Source organism: Mugil cephalus, chromosome 6, assembly GCF_022458985.1.
Source record: "Mugil cephalus isolate CIBA_MC_2020 chromosome 6, CIBA_Mcephalus_1.1, whole genome shotgun sequence".
Classification (NCBI taxonomy): Eukaryota; Metazoa; Chordata; class Actinopteri; order Mugiliformes; family Mugilidae; genus Mugil; species Mugil cephalus.
The window spans coordinates 14,543,989-14,566,129 of NC_061775.1; the positions used below are offsets into that span (position 1 = coordinate 14,543,989).

Here is a 22,141-nt window from a genome sequence, read left to right on the forward strand (position 1 = left end):
AAGTTTATGTGGGGGCTAGGCCTACCTGTGCAATAGTGTGTCAACAAGATTCTGCCTGTAAAACACCAGGCAGCAACTGGTCTGGTGTGTTGAGTTTCACTCTGTACTTCACTCAACAGAGAGTGGAGTTGAACAAGCTCATGTTGGAGTTAATCAGAAACTTTGCCTGAAATCACTGTGGCACAGACCACAGAGAAACATCTGAGCAGATGGTGTGGAGGAAGCTGAGCAAGGAAGAATTCTCTGTGCTTTCCAGGCTGCTGAGCCACAACAACAAGGAAATGCATTTCAGACCAATCACAGCCTTTGCAGTTTTGCAGCACTGTAATGAATAATGACATTTCTGGTGAGTTGTACCTCCGGTTACACCGTAGGCTATGGCGTAAGGTCAGGAGCTACACTGTATCTACAGTGTAGAAGTGAAGCACAACAATAAATTAAGGTGTACTCCATCCAGCTGTTAAGAACAAACCTATTAGCTTAAATGACCACGTGATCTGAACACCATTGTGTTCTTTGTCAAAGTCTCCAACACTTCTTCAGCCTCTAAATATACATATTTAATATTGAATATTATCATGCCACAGAGTATATCCACTAACATGACATGGTACCATGAATGATATATATAATTTTGGTACCAGTGATCCACTAATTAAGACTGTGCTTTTTATTTTAAAGACTTTTTATTAAAAGACACATTTTTTTGTTCCCGTGCAGATTCTCAGCCAGAAAGGGTACAGCTGCCGTCAGATCGCCTGGAAGTGCAGATGCAGTCCTTCAGCAGTTGCAAAAATACAGATAAACCAACAGCTTGGACAAGACAAACCAAGACCTGGCCTTCCGATAGTTTCTTCAGCAAGAAATGACCGTATCCTGATCAATGTGCGGGGGAAACAGTCAAATGGCATCACAGGAGCTCCAACAGCAGTGGTCAAACCAAACTGGTGTCCAGTGTTCCACTCAAACCCTACGTGGTTAACTTTTATAACATAACTTAAGGTCCCCTGATCAATCAATATGTTGCTATTTAGTCACGTTACGGGACCAAGTCAGTGTGTAGTAGGTTAATTGTATCGTGTCCCATAACATGACTAAACACTAACATATTACCAGCTCATCTATCTGAAGATGGGCTGTCACCATAGACTCTGTCACTATCCACAGGGTGAACAGATACATTTATAGGCTACGAGAATTTGGTACAAAAATTATACAGATATACGTGTAATCTTGCAATTTAGTGCAATTTCAAGCTCATTCGATTTGATTCAGCTGATACTCAGTTAAGGGATAGCTTCCAGGTTGTTTCAACCATGGTCTAATAATTTAACATTAATAAAAAATAACACAGTCCTAGGAATGGGAATGTTTCGCTTCTTTCTGAAATTCAGTTTCACTTCTGCATTTTTAACCAATCCATATGCTTGCAAATATATTTCAATTTTTTTTTATTATCATCTTCATCTTTGAGTTACAAGCTAACATGGTCTGAAAGCAGCTCCCACTAGCGCTGTGATTGCCTCAAACTGAGTTCTACAGCTGACCTTACTATGCCATTTCTGTTTTGATACAATGTCACTTTTGTGAGTAGTAAGAACATTGTACTACCAGTATACTTGATGGAAGTAGTGTATGTTTTGCTAACGCCAGATGTTTACTGTAGTGTACACACAATCCCTGAATTGCTTTTGTGTAAACTACTCAGCTAGCTAGGGATACAATTATAAAGTGCAATTTTCTGAACATACTGGCTACCAGGTTACAGAATTCATTCATCAAAAGAAAAGACTCCAACTGACATTCTGTTGGCCCCCTGCATATAATAGTGAGCATAAATAAAACAATCATAGAGACTTTCAAATTATTAGATTTTATGATATTCACTTTCTGGCTATGCAACTTTGTACTGATGGTTTTTCCATTTTTGACTGTTCTTAAACATGTATCAGTCAATCTCTACATTCCTAGCTGTCACTGAGCTGCCAGGCATGGTTCTTAAATGGATCAGGTCCTTGGGTGCAGAACATCAGAAAAACAATATTTATACCCTTTGTAATGTACCACTTGTACAATCAAATAGATGCAGAACATAAATGGAAATTTCTTTGTAACTCATCTGTAGACGTTAGCAAGCTGTCAAATGCCGAGTAAATTTAGAATCAATCTATCTTACATTTCTGAATATCTGCTATTCCTCTCTGGAATGCACCACATTTCAGTGGAATGGGAACATTATTTGCTTTTCACACAGATTATTAACAAATTTAGAGATAATATGAAACAAGTATTCCCCATGCGGCAGTATCGTTTTCAGTCCAAATACCGTTTAAATGTTTACCCTTCTAGGTATTCTGTCCGCAATATAGGTTGAAGTATACTTTAAAGTCAGATAACGGGCCATGATTGCTTGTGTGTGTGTGTAGCCTAAGTGGTGCACTGGAGCAAGTAATGGGACACAGTGATTGGAGAAATGGATGACTCCTCAAAAGTCACCTTGAGTGAATAGAACTCATCATTCACATGCCAAACACACACACACACACACACACACACACACACACACACACACACACACACACAGAAACCTGCAGCTGAGTGGAACTGACCAAGGTCTTTGTCAACACTAAGGACACAGAGCATGTTGTAGTACAGTACTCACATTAATCAGCCTCGTCTTCGACCAAATCTGCTGCCATCATTGCAAAAAATTACTGTGAAGGCAGTGACATGCTGCATGGCACTTGAGTGTGCTGCAGCTTCGGCTCTGTGTTTAATGTGACCTATACGATTTGTAATTATGATCTCATCCAATCTCAGGCTGTGTAAATGTTACCTAATCTCAAGTATATTTATACTCATACGGTGCATGTGTTCGAAAGGCATGATTCAAGTGTGACATATTCCAAACTAAATTTTATCTGACATTTATTAATTTATTTCACCTTAGTGGGCTGAAGCTTATCCCAGCTGTCATTGGATTCCTCTCACAGTCCAAAGAGGAGCTTAATTGGTCATAGTTGTGAATGTCTACAATGTCTAAACTTTTTCTACATAATCACTGTGTGACAAGGAGCCATATAAACTTGGAAAAAAAGCAATGTCATTTTGTGTTGAATACTTCTGGGATAAACTCAGTCAAATAGCTTCTGACCTCGAAGAAACCTGCTAGACACTGAGGTGCATGCTTTTACTTGGTCCTGACTTAAAACAGATTCAAATACTGTTGCTAATAATACAGTAAAATTAAACCTGCATAGTTAATGCTTCCGTGTCAAGATTTTGGTGTCTTGCTACATTATTCAACAGCAAACAGCAAACAAACACTTGTATACTGTATATCTACACAGACTCTGTACACAAGAGATAATCAAATCATACAAAAAGCAGTTAATCACGCGTGTTCAATCACATGCAATGCAGACAGTCAAACTGAGACCAGCAGCCACCAGCTATAAAAGAGCCACAGCCTCTAAACAACCACATTAGCTTTCTAGCGGAAGTTTCCTCTTTATTTAACTTACAAACACACAATTTCTCGCCAAAGAAACATTTATCAGGGAAAAAAGAGCACTGCTAATGCCAGACAATACAAGTGTCCAATCTCATGCTGCAGCTCATTAAACCAAATGTGTTCTGATAAATGTGACGCCTTTCTGGTGTGAAAGGTGGTACTGTGGTCCATAGTATATGAACCCTACTAGGAACTAGGGGTTGCGTCAACTTGTTGACTTCACTGCTGTGCCATGACGGTTTAAGCAGGAGGTCAACTCATCGCCGATCACGTGACAGTAACAACACGGACGCCTCGGAGAAGACCGGCAAGGAGCCCAGTCAGTCAAAGCATCAAACTAGCTGCTGCTAGTTCATCAAGTGTGTGGAAATACTTTTGCAATGGACACTCATCTTAACAAACATCCGCTAATGCTAACAGAGGAAAGGTCCAAATTTGGACGGGGAATTTCATTGTGTAAAGTTATTAGACCTTTAGGTAAGTATACACAGAAAAGGTTTCAGAGATATACATCTTTCTTTTCCCATCCCAACTACATTATACTATCTTAAAAACGCGCTGTGAAGTACTATTAAAGGCTATAGATAGTGCAGATTTGTATAGGCTGTATCTCTCATGTGCTTATATTCAGTGCAGCCTGTACATGACACAAAAGTGCAAGCTTTCTTACTAAACCAATTCTGATGGAACCTCCCTTCTCTGCTCTGATTGAGGTTCAGGTTGTTTTCTCGGTTTATACTTGAAAAAAAAAGATTGTACTAATGTGCTGCAATCAGGAAACTGCACTCTGAAGCACCCATCATCCCTTCAAACTTCTAACCTGCCATGTCTTTTCATAATTTGAGATATAATTCTCTGCACTGCAAAAGGCCATGGGTTCAAACCACATTCACACTGAGTTCTCATGTGTGAATGCATGAAGATAAGAATCCAGAATACATGTGCATAACCCCTGCACTTGTGGGTCACCACCAACTAAAAGGCTAATATGATGTAATTCTTCACTGATCTGACAGAGCTGTTGAAAAGCAACTGTAAATTGGAAACTAATTGGTTAGATACAGTAGTATTTTCACTTTGGCAAGTAGACAAGGCAAGTAGTAAATTAAAAGCAGAAAGTATCCTCATCAAACCACAGGCTAGCTTGTTTACTAAATCGTGAGTAAGATCACCCCATCAACAGGTTTTCCTCTTTCAAAAATGTAGCAACAGCAGACTGTGATTGGACTTCTATTCAGCACCAGGCTTAACTTCTTGTTATTCATCCTCATTGCCAAATGGAAGGTATGGTACAGATAGCACAACAGGTGTCCCTCTTAGTCACACACACATACACACACATACACACACACGCACTAAGTCTAGGAAACCTGCTGGCTGTGGTCCACTGATTCCTTGGTGAGCGACATGCATCATTAACAGCTTTTAAATGCAGAGGCGTCCTGCCTTCAGGATCTTCTAACAGGCTGTCCGTCTCCCCCTCCTTCCAATATCCCACCCACTACACACACTCTTTAAAGTGTTACTAAAGAGGCTTAACAGCCCATTCCAAAAAGGCTGCATGGGGCATTTGTACTCCATAAAAAATGCTACAAGCTACAAATAGCACTTCACTGAGAACCCTTATGGAGCATACACCGGTTGCTTACTGAGATGGTTAAGGGCAGCAGCAGGTGAGTAAAAGTGTTTTCTCTTCAGCACTCTTGTCTCCAATGATTGTTCAAAGAGGTGTAAGAACTTTTAGAAGTGGGTAACAGAAGTGGGTTTTGCAACAACTTATGAAAGCATACATATAAACAAACTATCACCATTTAAGACACGTGGTCTGAAGTAGCTGAAGCGTTCAGGTCTTTCTGGTGAGATGTGTGCATTTTCAGGCTGATGGAGAGTAATATTATGTATATTATTGCGGTAATTTCTGACCTCGGTTCAAACATTTGACTGGTCCAGCAGGGCTGATGTGCTGCAAGCAGGTGGATTCTTGTAACATGTCATCATAGCGTCTTACGATAATGTACAACCTGCCCTATATAAGTGCCAGCGTTTAATGTTGATATGGTACAGGTGTATTTAGCAACAGCGTGAGGAGTATGTGCTGCTGAGACCGGATGGAATAAATATATGGTTGCATATACACTAAAACGAGCACACATGTACCTCACTTGCATTTGTCAGAATTGATTACTGTTAGTGTCGTGAAGCTTAAGTGAAAGCCAAGCAACTGCATTGGAATCCAGTCCATGAGAGCTTTGATCAGAGTTACGTATGTACAAGACGAGAAAACAGATGATACACTATGTAAAATGGCTTCACGGTCCAAAGCAATCGGTTGCACAGGAAAACTGACTGACTAATGAAGAGAAATGCATTGTTTGTAGTTTGAAAGACCTACAAAAATGCGAATAATTGTGCATCGTGTGAAAAACTGAAATCCTATGATATTTGCCCGATAAATCTACGGATGCGTTCATTTTAGCTCAATTTTCTGCCATTTTTCGTAGTATTCCGCGAAACATTTCATGTCTCGAAATACAAAAGCGTTAATAAAATTAACGCTTTCGCAGTGGTAATAATGGTAAAACCTTGCACTGGAATCTAATAGGAGAAATTGTGATACGTATGACTACAAATCGCTAAAATAATTACAAAAAAATAAAAAAACATCCGCGGTAAAGCTTCGCAAATTAAATGCAGAAATATCCAAAGTCCGAAACACAACAAAGCAAAGCGCTGTTTCACCGTCAAATTACGAGATAAAATATTCCCAGCAAACATTCGCGATCAAAAAGGTGCAGTGTGTCTTTAATTCCTTGCCTTTGTGGTGGCGGCAGCATTAGCGAGGGCATCCGAGGCGAACCACAAAGCCAAGGGTTAAAGACGATACCATGCTGACTCCCTCTACACGACATGCCACGCCATTTTACCAGCTCTTTATTTCCCCGTCATAGCAAACCTGCTCCAACTTCCTGCTTGCTCAAATGCCATTCAAGGACAAGGATGAGAGAAGCAGGGAAACAGGGGTGGGGGAGGACACAAAAAGAGGAGGAATCAGTGTTTCAGCAACGTTAAGGGAAGGTCATTGTCCGCGAGCTTACCCTGGGAGAGAAGCAAAGGGCCTGAACCTGCCAGAACCTATCCACGGCGACCGGGAGCTGGACCTGCAAGAGACCAGAACAACAAAGACAGTTTGTGACAAAGCTGAGGCGCCGCAGTCCGAGAGGAGTGAAATTAATTGTGACATTTTTCATTTATTTGTAAATGCCTCCTTGGCGGCACACTCACACGAAACGACAGTTGGGCTCTTACCAAGTTAAGGGGAGCTGATGGTAGAATAGAGGGATCCTGACAGAGGTTGTAATGAGATGCCGCATTAGGGCCGCTCTCTCATCCACTCTCCCCTCTCTCGCCCAGGAGCACGCCCTTCACTTCCAATCTACCACCCCAACCATTTGGAAACGGTTAACCCCATGAAAAACGACACTAACCCTCTTTGGTGCTCTGATAAAACATTCTTTATGGGTTTATTTTGTCGGAGATACCTTTGATGCTGCAAATTCCTTTGTCGAGAGGATTTCAGGGCGTTTATACCCTCGGGAAGGCTGGAAGATGACGCACAGTGCGAATTACCTGCCCAAAAACACAGGAAGCTGCGCATCTGCACAATTACCGAAATACCGTAACTACGTTTCGTACGTACAAATATGGCGTGCATACATCTCTTTTTTTTTTTTTAAATATGTACAGTTTTTTAACAGTCTGCTTTATCTCCAATTTTAATGTTTGCAAGTAACGTATATATTTAACAAATGAACACAATACGGAAATTAAACTAAAGGATCTTAAACGTTTTTATTTTTTTATTTTTATCAAAGTCTAAACCTTTCAGATTGTTCTGTTGCGTCTCAAAAACATAGATTACCTTATTTTTATTTTATTTTTTAAAAAAGTGCGTGTTCTTTAAGTCATTATTTCTCTAACACTTTATATTTAGGTTAAAGTAGGTTAAAATCAACCATGTATTTAAAGTAGATAAGTATGATTTTACACCACTGCTGAATGAAATAGTTAAATTCCACATAGCATATGAATAACATCCTGCACATCACAAATACAAAATCTGTTATTATTTTAAATGACCTGACAAAAATTAAACATACCGAATCTTTCCTGATTTTTAAAATTTTTTTTCCTCCAGTGGAAAAAAAAGTGGGTCAAGCTGGAATGAGGTCTCAGTGGAGGAGCTTGCAAGTAAAATGAACTGTTACCCTCTACAAGTATGCGTAGTGCCCTCTAAACAGCCCTCACAGATTGAGAGTGTGTGCTATATAGTGGGCAGCATGTGAGCAGTGAGTTATGTACTTCATTAAGCTCAAGTAATTTCCCCACCAGATATCACGTCGCCTTCAAGCCTCTGAGTAATCCATCCCAGCAGCCATCAGCTAAATTTAGCTCCCCGGAGCACAATGCCACACCACGTCATAACAATGTAGGTAAATGTGTCTGAGGCCAAGTTGTATAAGGTGTCATTAAAACAGAAAGTTCACTGCCTATATTTAACTGGCCACTGCTGCACTGGGAAAATCTTGTAGGTTTTCAATGATGGCTAATTCATCATCTTTACTTGTTTAACTTATTCCCTAATAATTCTGCTGCTATAATTAGATTCACCGTCATGTCTCAGCAGGATTATCCACACTCGAAGATAATATTTAAATTTTAATTATATTAGACCTTCACTGAACTGAAAAAAAAAATAAATAAATTCAAGATAATTTAATGCCGTGAAAGTAGTCTGAGTGTTGTTGATTCAGTCTTGGCATGTGTTTCCCCACCTAAGTGTAAATAATGAAAACCAAATATTATAGTTGACCATTTAGTTATTGAGGAAAAGAATTCAGTATGACACTGAGTGATTTCCTCCCATAAACCAATACTTACCCTCTACAACATTTCTACTGGATTAGGTCAGGAGTTTGACTTGTTCATTTTAAACATTAACCGTATTCATATTTAACATTTAACTTATGTGCTTTAAGGTCATTGTCTTTCTGTACTGACTCACTTTCTCCTTAGATTCCATTCACAGGATGATGTTCTTTTGGAATCTGCTGGACAATAAAAATGGCTTAAATCATAAAACTACCACCAGCTTATATCAGAGATGCAATCAGTCGCCTATACTAGAACTAAAAAGTTCTATTTTGCTCTTATACCTCCATAAAATTATCATTATTATTGTTATTATTATTTTTTTTTTTTTTACAAAACTGCAGATTGGCAGCATTGTGTTCTATGTGGAGTACTGGATTGTCACTATTGTGATTCAGTGTCTGATTTTGAACCCCTCCTGAGGAGAGTAACAATGGACTGCAGTCTCAACTCTTAGGAGATGTTTTAACCAGGCTGATAACCAACTCTTTCTTAGATCCAGAGAAATTTTGTTTATTCTTGTCACAGTACGCCTCTACAATCATGTGTTGTGAAGATCGGACACATGCAATATCGGTTCATTTCCTCAATAAATAATAATTTTACCAAGAATAATTCAAACATTCAAATAAAATATTTGCTAAATAAAACTAACAAATCCACTAATTGCCTCGCCCCAAACCATAAAGTAGTCGCTAAAGTAGCAGTGGGTTAGTAGAGACAGTTTAGCAATTTGCAAACTAAAATATGGAGAACGAAAAGCAGAGCTACAAAGAGACTGAATATTAGATATATGTATTTGCTGACTGTCCAGAAATACCCCTAAAAATGAATACTAATGTTGCTCTGAATTTGTTAGCTGTGTGAATAAGCAGCTGTATGCTAATGCATGTCAAACCTCAATGATTCCTCTAATCCCTATGAAATGCTTACACAATAGTTTACATTACGAGTATTCATACATTTTTTTTTTTTTTTTTTCAGTATTGTTGAATCACACAGTGGCCATTTTGGCACTCTGGCTCTGACAACATGGAGGAAAGTAAATGTTACGTGCTATGTAGTAAATATGAACGCGTCTTTGTTTTTTATATAAAATATTTTCATCTTCATGGTTATTTTTCATGACATTAAGTAAAGCTGTGTTCTACACAAGTCTTGAGAACACCGCTACTACCAAATACTTTCAAAGCTGGTCTGGAGTGACTCTGCTGAAAATTGATTGTGTTCTGGCAAAGACCTGCCGGGCCGATCAAATTGATTGGGCGGTAACAGATAGAAGAGTGACATAGGTCGTAGTCATACATGTCATGTCAGTGCCAATGAGTTAAAGTTTGTTTAAAATGTCTCTGATTGTTGGTGCAATTGTCCACCCATGTTGACATAAAGATTTCATAGGGTCCAATGTTGTTTTCTTGTTCTACGAAAATGTTCAAATATGACTTAGGCAATTATGCTATTAGGCTAACAATATGGTCTATGGTAAACACTATTTGAAATTAAATTAAACACTCAAAATGAAAAGCTTATAGTAGCTGAATAATAATAATACTTTAAAAAATATTTTAAATCCACGGGTTTATGGGTTTGTTTGGTCTAAAATGTTGCCTACAATAGAACAGAAGTATCAAGACAGTGCTTTTCCATGATTGCTCAGTGGGCTAAGATACAAAGACATCCACATTGGTATCAAAATGTAAATAAATTTCTGTTCTAGATTGTTTTTGTTTGACAAATAAGCTCTGTGGTCAGTTGAGAGCTTCTCAGTCTGGTTTACAGTTGATGTCGTCTGCCAAATTAATTCAAGAAAATACTCTAAAGGTCTCCAATAAACCAAGAACAGTAAAGAACATTTACTCCACTCATCTAAAAGTTGACACTAACTTTCACTCACTATCATGTATGCGCCCTAAATCTTCTAATGTGTTCCACTCATGACTTGCATTAAAAAAAAAGAGAGATGATATATGTATTGCTCGATTTGATGGCATAAATTGTTCTCTCAAAACAACTGGCCTCAATGTGGTGATGGGAAGTGTCAGAAGAACTAGCTGAGTGTAAAATCTACATTACACCCCTGTAAAGTGGCTGTCCATCAGAATCTGAGCACTTCCAGGCAACGTGCCAATTAGGACATTAACATATTATCTGCCACGGAAATTACACTTATGCCAACATCCAAAAGAAGCCTTTATAAAAACCTGGCAAATGTGATGACTACAAGAGACTTGCAGATGTCTCAGTCGCAGCGGCGGTCAAATAAAATAGCCTTGAAATAGCCTGTAACCATGCATTAAGTTCCCCACAGTGGGTGATACTAAGTGGTTACTTTTTATGAACGTTCTGACATCATGACTTTCAATTTAATGCTTTGACAGTTTGAGTAAGTGGGCAAATGAGGATACATGAATACAATGTGCCTTTCCCATTACAATTTAAGTATATATTTGTAAGTTATATCCGTAACTTGGACATCAGTAGAATTTGAAATCACCAGCCTCTGAATAAAGGATTAGCAAAGCTGCTTTGCAAAGTACTGCCTAAGGCTTGGTCACACTACATACCAAATGTATAAAGATATGTATTTAGTATGTATTGACATATTTAAAAGCAGATAATGATAGCACAAAATCTAAATTTTATAAAACAAAACAAGTGATCCTTAAAAGAAATCTTGGAAAATTTACTGTACAAGTGATAAGTTTGATCTGGAGGGTACAATGACAATGATGGCTGTTGCTTTCCATGTATTCCTCCCTTAAAATTAAAACTTGTGTGTTAGACATGTTAAAGACAGGAAGAAGAATTGAAAGTGTCCTACATGTTTGGCAAAACATCCATGGTTAGCCGTGGGAATTCTGCTAAACAATACAGAATGAAATCTTTTTCTATGATACAAAGGGGGTCTTTCGGTCAATATTTGAGCTGGATGTAGCTAACTGCATTCGTACTAATGGTGTAGCTCTGTAGCAGCCAAGTAATGTTCCACATCTAATACCAGCAGGTACTAAACTAATGTAGAAATCTAGCAAATATAGTTTCAAGTGCATCAGATCAAAATATGTTGCTCGTCATCTTAAGGGGGATCAGCATGACATTTCAGTCTGTGAATCTAGCAAATAACATTTGCTCATCAGCCAATGGAAGGCCCCTGTTAGGATTTTTAATAACACTTGATATTTGGAGTTTAAAGGATTAAACAGAATAACCCTAACCTCCTTTCACATAATGCTTATTGGGTTGGTCACAGTTTGCCTCTTCCTTAAATCAACAACCTATTATTTTGCTTGTGTATATTTGGCAGCTATTATTCACTAAAATATGTGAGACCCCAGTGATGCTCTGTAGACCGTTTCATTGCCTACGTCATGAGGACACCATGGTCGTTGCCTGGAGCACAATATAAAAAAATAAAATGAAAATTATGCCACAGAGCAGGATAAACAATACCAACAAAACCAGCTGCCACTCTGAGTCAAAAACATGTGGTTAAACACAATAAAACAAAAGGACTGGACTGAGGTGACCATCAAAGATGCTTGTGTGGGTCCGTCAGCCCATAAAATAAAATTGCGGTTTCTTTCACCATTGTCAAAACCAGCCTGCACAATCTACTAGCCAGAATTAACTCTGGATTGTTTAGCCTCCAGCTAAGCCACGTCCACTAAAAGACACCATAATGCCTATTAACAGAAAAAAGGTCTTTTACTACACACTTGTCGTTCATCTAAAAGTTAGAATCCAAAATATTATTTTTAAACTACTTAAATTAATGTATTAAAAACAAACAGTTTGATGTCCAAGCAATGATTTCTTTTCGTTTCCTACTCTCTTAAATACCACTGACGTGAACCTGCCTAATAACAATTTTGACTCTTCTCAATTGTGTATTAAAGAACTATTGGAAAAGTGAGAACAATGCAAGAATGATAAAGTAGCAACAGAAAATAGTCACTTTTTCAGAATATGTCTCAAGTCCAGTAAATTAATTATGAAGGATTCTATTTCCTGTAAGACTTCAGAGACTTTGTGCATTACTGTACTTACATAATAGCAACAATTAAGCTTTCAGTCAAATCACATGCTGTTTCATTTTTACTTAAGAAAATAAAGGTTCAGTATCCAAGAAGATTTAACTAAAGGGGTTGACCTTGCCTCACATAATGTTAAATGGACTAGTAATAATGTTTTTTGTGGGTATGTAAGAGGAAAAGCTGGCTGTTAAAAGTCCACCATTTTCACATTTCTCTATGTCATTGATGCCTGACAGGCTGTAATTTTCATTCTCTCAGTCCAGCGGAGCCTACTGAGCTGGATATTATGGAGATGACGGTTTGGATTTTTAAGCACCCGCCTCATCCAGTTTTAAATCTCTATAACGTCTGAGCATAAATAAAAACAGATGCCTTTTATAAAACAACCAGGCAGTGGAGCTGAATAAAACTGTGCTTCAATGAGCCCACATTTATTACTGTCGCCGTTGAGTGAACGTTTCCTCTAGTCAATGTCAGTCTACATGCCGATGGAAGCCCTGCTTGACTAATGGCTCAAGCAGGTCCTCGATTTAAAATCTGGGGTACAACATTAATTTTCTAATTCCCCTGTCAGTGTGAATTTCGTCATTCATTCTGTCAATAATACTGTATTGTTCGTGCGTAAAGGCCATTTAAAATTTGTGTTAACCAGTTATTGGCAAGAGAACAACTGCGGTCAATAGGGAACAAAGCTTTAATTAAAGCTCCAAAATCAGTTAATCGGTAGTGGTGATTCAGATTACCTTTGCTGCAGTTGGGGGATTTTAGTGACAATGACCTGCTCCTCTTGGGCAGCAGAGAGAAGGGGGTGGGAGTCAAATTGAGAGAGCGTGTCAGGGATCATCCCTGCATTAAATGAAGCAGAGGGTTTGAATCCTCTACTTGTCTCTTTGGATGAGGATCTCTTCAACTGAGACAAAGTCACATAGTCTGAGTTTTCACTGACCTTCTTGAAGCAAGGTTAGCTCATTACTTCTTCGGTGTTGCAGGAGGAATTGTCTTTTAGCTCACAGTCGCTGGAGTTAAGGCATCATTATTTTTGCAGCAGGCAAACAATCTTCCATAAGCATCATGGAGCAAAATCAAGGTGCACAATATGCTGTATGTACATGAGATAATGTGATCACATAGTCACAGCAGCTCAGGAAACTTTGAACCAAGATTGTTGGTATGGTTGACCATGTTTGCAGAAGGAAAGCTTACACAGATCATTTGACAATGTCCTGTCTTTTACCACTGCTTTAACTGCTCTCTAATAAGGTACTGATAGCTGGCTACCCTTCCTGAGCAAAGCCTTTTTAGCTCAGTTTGGGAAGACAAACAACTCCAGAAAGAGTCCTTGTGACTCCTACAGGATATTGAGTCTCCTGGGCACACTCGAAACTTTAGAGATGATTTCATGCCTTTGCTCTGATCTACACCGATCAACCACAACATTAAAACCACTGACAGGTGAAGTGAATAACAATGACCATTTTGTGACAATGCAATACTCTGCTGGAAAACATTTGGACCTGACATTCATGTGGATGTTACTTAGACATAGCATCTCCCCTAGACCAGGTACCCCCATGCATAGCAACGACACTCCTTGATGACCTGGCCTCGAAACTCACTAGATCCCAAGTGTCTGTGGGATCCACTAGAACGAGCCTGATCACAGAGGTCCCTCCTCTCAATCCATAGGACCACAAGGCCCCCACTAACAATATTCTGTTGCCAGACACTGCAGGACACCCTCAGAAGGCCCATGTGCATTCTCTGATGTGACCCATTTTTTTGGAGGCACGAGGGACAAAAATACACTTCACAATACACACAATATTAGGCAGGCGGTTTAAATGCTGTGGCTGATTGAGATACCTCTTTAACTACCCTATCTGAAGGACACATAAACAGGAGGGCCAACTGAGTAGGTTGTAATCAAACTGCACAAGAACACAGTCACCATTAAAATAATAGTCCACATCCACCAACTGCATGTATGCAGTTGGTGGATGTGGACTACAATATATTGATTATCAAATTCAATTCTAATTTTTAGACTTTGTCTTTTGTATTGTCATGATATTAAGTTTTGGATCTACTGTGTTTTTACTCGTACTTACTCCCAGTCTAACTTTGAAAGGATCCATGCAACTGTTTTTCCCCCATTAGTTTTCTTATTTTTGCGGCCCTTGAAGGAATGGGTGTTTATCAATATACGTTATCGTCTGTACATGTGTTCTTGTGGACTTATGAAACAGCAGAACTTTCCCAAGTTTAGTCCGAACTCAAAGTCTCTGGCGATATAAATGTGCGGATGGGCTCTTCTTCCACGCGTTTTATCAAGGACGCATTGGAAGGTAACTTGTGTGGACTTTGATCAGTCAGACATCCCAGAACGTATTTCACAGGGTATATTGTATAAGTAACTGGCATTCTGGCGGACTGGAACACTAAGAACATTGTTAAGAGGGGTCCACACTATTCTGCCTTGTTTATTTTCTTTTTATAAGTCTTATTTTTCTTACTTTTGAAGTTACAAGGAGAACTTTTACACAACAGAAATGCAAACGTGTTATGTGCATTTGGCGTTGGCACTAAAATGCTAGGTGGAAACTAGTCAGCTGTGTTAAGTTTCACTCTGTACTTCACACGATGGTGAGTGGCACTCAGCCGCTCATGTTGGAGTTGAAGCTAATAAGATGTGGATCAGTTACTTTAATTGAAAGTACCGCAACACAAAACATCCAGAGCAGAGATGGTGTGTAGGAGGTTGAACTAGGGAGATTTTTCTGTGCTTGTCCGGCTGCTGAGCAATGTAAATAAGGACATTTTGGACTGATCACAGCTCTAATAATCTGAATGCAAAGTCTAATATTTGGGGAAGTACATGCTGTAGATATGACGTTGCTCTTGACACCATGTCATAGGCTACAACGTAGATGTGGCATGCTGCTATATTACACTTAAGCTGTCAATACCAGAACTGCATGATGCACAATAAGCATTTTAGACTCAAGGCACTGAGGCATGTCCAGAATGAAATCATCTACACGTTGCTTTTCTCACTCTGCTTCAAATTGTGTTTGTGAATGCCAATCTTTTCTTTCATGCATAAACTTGAAAATAATATTCATGTGATGTCACATATTGATTGACCAGATATATGAAAACAACTTTGCTGATGGCCTGCACATCAGCCTCACTGAACTTGTTTCTTGCCACAGGTCAGTAATATTTCTCCCTTTATCATAACATAACAAGGGCTTCATACCACACCACCGAAGTGGGAGGCACAAAAATGTTCCTTTTCTGCTCTCTGGTGTCATTGAATCACTATAGCAGGACCGTTTCTAACACTATGTGCAAAACAAGCTAGCAAAGCCAATGTATAGATTCACGGACTCAGGGACGAGTTATGGGATATTATTGTAAGTGTAACTTGTTTTATCCCTCCGTGATATTTGTGGAAACATTTTTGTCAACTCAGAGAGTAAATTAAAACACCCAATACAAAGACCTCTATTGAACTGTATAAAGCTTCGATTTTTGTTCACTCCAGTACTATTTTGTATCTGCCAGCTGTCAACATGACACTGCTTTAATTTCTTTTTTAACCTACCTAATCAAGTTAGACCAATACTGTGACTTTGTGTCAGGCTCACCATCTCACCACACCCATGTTGGCAGTTATTGCTTATCTACTTTTTTCTTGTGGTCTGTGACTATATGACACTCAAACCCCCCAAAAGTGTGAAAGTATACCTGTGACCAATACAGTATGTACTTGCATGCATACCTCTGTTTTTTGTTTATGTATTGGGTCATGGCTTAAATGCAATTCTTAATTGCAAGATCCTTGCAACTGTCCTGCCAGTCAGATCTCTTTTATTAACAATCAGTGACAAAAATACTTCTCATTAATTGGTCCTCCTGAATATTTATGCAACTACTTGGACATAGAATAGCAATCCATTCAACAATGTTCCTAAATCGACAATTCTAAGACAGCAGTCATACTGACCGTGTTTTCATTAATCATTAATTTAGCAAGCAGAAAAATGGAGGAGCTAAATGACTTCTGTGTTCTACATCTGATAAGCCAATAATTACTGCCCAACGTTGTCTATGTCTTATTGAAAAAGTACACTGGCCCATAAATAGAATAAAGGTCAGGGCTGAATTGGCATTGACTGGGGTTTTCACATCAATACCAACTGTGTACTACTTTAAATGGCAAAACAATTTAATGATCTGAGGTAAAAAAATAAATAAATAAATAAATAATAACATAATGATCATAACTGAGGGTAAGTCCACTGTAATGAGAACCATCCACAAACTGGATCCATGTTAATGTTTTCTATTACAGAACAAACAGCAAATAATGATCCACTGCTCTACAAGTTTAAGAAAAGTTTCAGGGCCAGTTAATTAAACTGTGCAAGAAATAGAGTATAGAGTTCATGCAGCATGCAGAGAGCATAAAAGGTAACATGCTAAGAAAGCAAAATGTGGTATTTTACAGCTTTTGGTTGACCTTGACTAATTTGTTAATGATGGATGACCTGAAACATGCCCAAATTGTCCTGCCTTTGATAAATTCATTCTATACTTATGCTGTGGTAGTCTATATTATAGTTAGCTCTATAGCTTTCTTTACCTCTCAAGTTCATATATATGTGGGGATTGTTGTAATGTCAAATAAATGTTAGCACTGCTTCCTTGCCCTTTATTTTTCTTTTTTGTACCTTGGATCAGTGGGTTGGTTGTTCACTATTGCAGACCATTTCGTCATAGACATGAAAGTTTCCAAATATGGGATGCTGCTCTACCTTGGGGATCTCTTTTGATATGAGACCTGTCTTATAACAGGTCTGACGGGATACTTCACTACAAATGTCCAAGCTTCGAAGTTTTTCCAAAAAAATCACGTTTAGACAGCACTAATACATAGGAGAGTACAAAAAAATAAAAAATAAATAAAAAAATAAGTACAGTGTATCCAATATTTCATTTTAACCGAGCAGAGCGCATTATTAAACAAATGAAAATGGCAGTGAGTCTGGAGTCAAACATCCAAGTTGGCTCCAAACTCATTTCCCCGGGAAACTACCATCAATTTGGCCAGTGCCAGGAAGTGAGGATGCGTTGTTAATATTTATATACAGTCCACGGTTTAAATATGTAGAATTTCATAAATGTGTTGAATTTGTAAGCGTATCAATGTGCTTTAAAGATTCATAGGATTATTGGAGTTATACCTACAACACATGCCTGAAAGCTGATCGACAAACTGAACTATAGCACTTTATTGTACGATATTATGAACAAAAGCTTGTTTTTTTTCTTCCTCAGATCATGCATATTTTTATAATTAATTTTCTCAGAAATTTTGACCACTGAATACACACATCGATTTTCTGTTTCATTCTTGCTCTTACACAAAGTTATGATTTATCACATAGACTGTAATAGGATTGATTTCAATAATATACAGCACATGTGCATACAGAAAAAAAAATGTGTGGATTATACATACAATTCTGCTTTTAATTTTAAACTGTCTACATATTTATAACCAAATTAGGCCTGAATACTGCTTTGTCTCCCACATCTTAACATAGGCGTCTCTCTCGTCTTTCTCATTTTTACCTGAGCTTCATCTGACCTCCACTAACCTCACGTCTATCATGAGTCTGTTTCTATTCAATAACATAATTTGGTATGGATTTAGAGAGCATTTGTTTGCTGCAGGTTGCAGTAACTCCTCATTTCCATTCCACTTCTCACTCTGCAGATCGCTTCAGAGCAAGGCATCTGCTTTTTTTTTTTGATTGACAGCTCCAAGACACCTCACAATGACTCCTCTGCCTCTGTCATGTTTCGTCTCTTTCTCTGTCTTCTCTCTCTTTCCCTTTGATGCTCTTTGTCTTCCTAGCATACATGTATGACTTCCCTTAACCTCCCCAGAGACCTCTCTATCCCCTAGCCCCTTGGAAACTAAAGGAATGCACGCAATAAAAAGCTGGCTGGATAAGAAAAAATACATATATATATATATATAATTTCTGTTTCTCTTTATTCTTCTGCCTCCTTCAGGTTTGCTGCAAAGGCATCAGAGACAAACAGCTGAAGACCCCTGCTGATTGACAGCTCCAGAGCCTATTATGTCAACTTTTCGTCAGCCATCACATATTGTGACCTTCTGTCTCGAGACAGAAATGCACCGAAAGCATCAGATGTCCACATTTAAAAAAAAATAAATAAATAAACTAATTGTATTGAGTTGCCACATTCCTTTTAGTATTGCTTGTGTCAAAACAGAACTGTATCCTAGATAAGATCTGTCAGTCTGATCTTTTTATATCACTTTTCCTAGTTTGATCGGTTTAGTAATTGTCCCAGGAAGATAGTGTACTAGGTACACGAGTGGAATGAGTGAGGATGAAAATGTCAGCTGATGCGTCACATTATTCCTCTGCTGTACTACTGGACATTGCGCAACTAGTTTATTGGTTAGGCCAATACAGAAAATATTCAAAATGATAGTTAAAAGGTAATAGGTGTGAATTTGGAATGTTTTCATAGATCAGGCCAGTTATTATGAGGTTACGGCCTAATGACCAGTGATATGGCAGTTCAGTACTGGGTTGTTGTTGTACTGATGGTGTTGGCAAAAATATGTCAACTGATCACAAATCTCGCTGATGTTAGATTACTAAAATATACAGTATGTACCGTGGCTAAGAGAGCTCGACACATCACAACTTAAGAAAACACGTGCAAATAGACAAAATACAAGTAAATTAAGAAAACGTTTTCATTCATTTTCTAACAGGTCCACTGTAAACACTCACAACACTAGCAAACACAAAAACGTGCTGCAAACACTCAAATCTCCAGCACACACTCACAAGACCAGCAAACACACGCTGCAAAAAGTGCAAACAGAATTGTTCCCAGCACCCTATGAAGCGATGAATTGCCTAGGACCGGAAGCACTTGTTTATTGCTTCATGACTTTATAGACATTTCCTACTGGTGGGTAGAAATTTAGGGGGGCAATTTGTTTATTTATTTATTTTTTTGTTTGTTTTGTTTTTTCTGATTAACAACCTAATTCTTAATATGCTTATAGGCAATACAATGAGAGAGTTGTGTTGAAGAACTAGCTCTGTACTAGGGGTTGACCAGGTCACCAGTTGCAGATGACTCCACTAAAACACGGTAGAAAGTAATGCTTTCTAACAACGAAATCTTTTTTTTTTTTTACCTGAATACAAGCTGAAGCTACTGTCGGCCATAGCCTATGTCAACACCATAAAACAAACACGTCTAATACATGGCCCTTCCTCCGCAAACCTCCGCTACCAATACTTCCGTCTCCCTGATGGTGCATTCACTGACATAAAGGACAAAAATCAGGCTCTACGACACCAACAAGAATTTCAACTAACAACAATACAGAACTGCACATAAACACACAAGTTTACTGTGTAGTAGTGGTTATCAATGTATAGCTTCTAATACCACTTCACAGCATGTAAGAGGGGGTAGCTAGGTTTAAAAAATAAAAATGCGGAATTTTCTTTAGCTTTCTCTGTGTACATCAGCTAAATGTCTAATAATTTTAACAAGGCCATCCATGAGAAAAAAATAAAAATAGAGGAGGTGTTTGGCTGCGACAAGCCCACACAGTTTATAAAAACCGGTGGTAGGCTATCATCTGTACTCAAACGTGAGGCCTTTGGCAGGATGGATAAACTGTGCACCGCTGGGACCCACAGGAAGTGGCCATGAGCAGTGTTTGTGTACAGTCAATGTGTTAGTGACCTAGCTGCATGCACCTTCCCGGACCACAGTGCGCCTGTGCCCGGCTTCGGGACTCTTTGGGCGGATAGGGACACGTACGCTCCTGAACCTTAGTTTACGTCCTTCCATCAGCGGACAAGGCAACAATGTGTGACAATATCCACGCATCTGTTGACATGCAACAGTCCAATATAATATATCAGCAATATAACTGAAAAAAAAAATATCACAAAACAATTTTAAATTCTAAGTCCCAACACTCTTCGCGGAGTATTGGCGGTAGCCTACCATACGCCGGTTTAAAGTTCTACTTTCAACTTTTTTTCTCGAAATTTCGACTTTTTTCTCAAAGTGCATGATGGAAAAAGAAGTCTAACTCTATTCTTTTCTCATGGGTGGCCTTAATACTCTGTCGTAGATTAGGTTTTGCAGCCGCCTTTTGTTTGTTACCGCAGGATGTTTGATGAAGTTGTTAATTGACATCTGTCAAGAGGACTTGAACCGTTCCTCCGCTAGCCTTAACGGATGCCTTTTCAGATGAGTGTACGTTGCGGCAGCATATTTGTTGTAGCCTATTTTCAGGATTGACTTACGTATTTTGCATGTCACGGTAGAATGGGCGATTAACTCCAGTGAAGTAATTCCAAATACTTGATGAACCGCTGCTAGTTTGCTGCAGTGACCCACGAGACTTGTCACCTGTTCTCTCGGAAGCGTCCACGTTATTGTCACGTGACTAGTCGGCATATTCTTAAAGCGTTGTGGAATGGCAGTGAAGCCGGTAGTTTATGGGGCTAGTGCACATTACAAATATTCTGTGTTTTGTCTATTTGCACGTGTTTTCTCAAGTTGCACTGCACTGAACACAGACTATTGGGCATAAAAATGACATTAATGTTAACACTCAAGTGCTGGGGGATATAAACATAAGTCTGCAAACTGGGAATTAATGATTAATGATTTCCTGTACTGCACTATGTTTATAACCGTAAACTATCCTTACATCCTTTCATGTTTGTGTAGTACTGCTGCTCCATCACATGACTATAAATGAGCTTTAAAATCATGACATTTATAGTCCATAATTTTTTAATTGTTAATAAATCTGCTAAAAAAAAAGACCTCTCTCAGCATTTCTCTACCTTTTTATTTGGCCCACTATCATTAATTTAAAACGGGAGAATTTAACACTCACTATTGTGACACAAACTATTGATATTTGATATTTGTACTGCAAAATAGTAGAAAATTGTGTCAAATAACTAATTTCCACTGTCAGCATTTTAGATAAGGCTTCTTTTCAATTTTTGACCTCGGCAACAAGACACACAGTAGTGATGCTTCAGTTTAGACAACAACTAAAAACTCACAATAAACAGTTTTCAACATGCAACAGTTCCCATGAGGGGTGTACACAAGCAGTAAAAAAAAAAAAAAAAAATGGAAATAGTGGATCAGCAACTACAAACATTATTTTCAGCCTCAGTGTTACGGTGAAATCTTAACTACATCGTGCATCTGCCACTGACTCTCCCATCAGCTCCCATCTCCTCACATGTCTATTCCTACCTCCTTGAAAGCTGCTCGTGCTTTCTCCACGAGGACTTCCTCTCCCTTTCTGTCTTTTCGCATCCCATCTATCATTACCATGTTTCCCCTGCTTCCTCTTCTTGCCTCTCCCTGTTCAGCAGGGTCAAAAGTGATATTCTGTACCTTTATCTGGTGCCATGGGAAAATTTGTTTGCAATGCTTACCCTGAATGACAACCAACGATGGCTCGACACCCAGACAGGACAAGGAGTCCTAGCTGGACAGCAGCTGAAGCATGTTTACAGTATTGATGCTCCATCCTTACACTTTCCCA

The 22,141-nt window shown here is 38.7% G+C and overlaps 1 long non-coding RNA gene across 1 annotated transcript in view; it reads right to left on the minus strand.

Annotated features, from left to right (window-relative positions):
• The window catches only part of LOC125009706, a 42,329-nt gene extending 21,268 nt beyond the window's left edge, over window positions 1-21,061 (minus strand). Inside the window, exons 1-2 of the long non-coding RNA XR_007112973.1 lie at window positions 20,871-21,061; window positions 6,610-6,672 (exon numbers count right to left, since the gene is read on the minus strand). This is a non-coding gene — a long non-coding RNA (uncharacterized LOC125009706). The remainder of the gene's footprint in view (window positions 1-6,609; window positions 6,673-20,870) is intronic.
• Window positions 21,062-22,141: the final 1,080 nt, after the last annotated feature.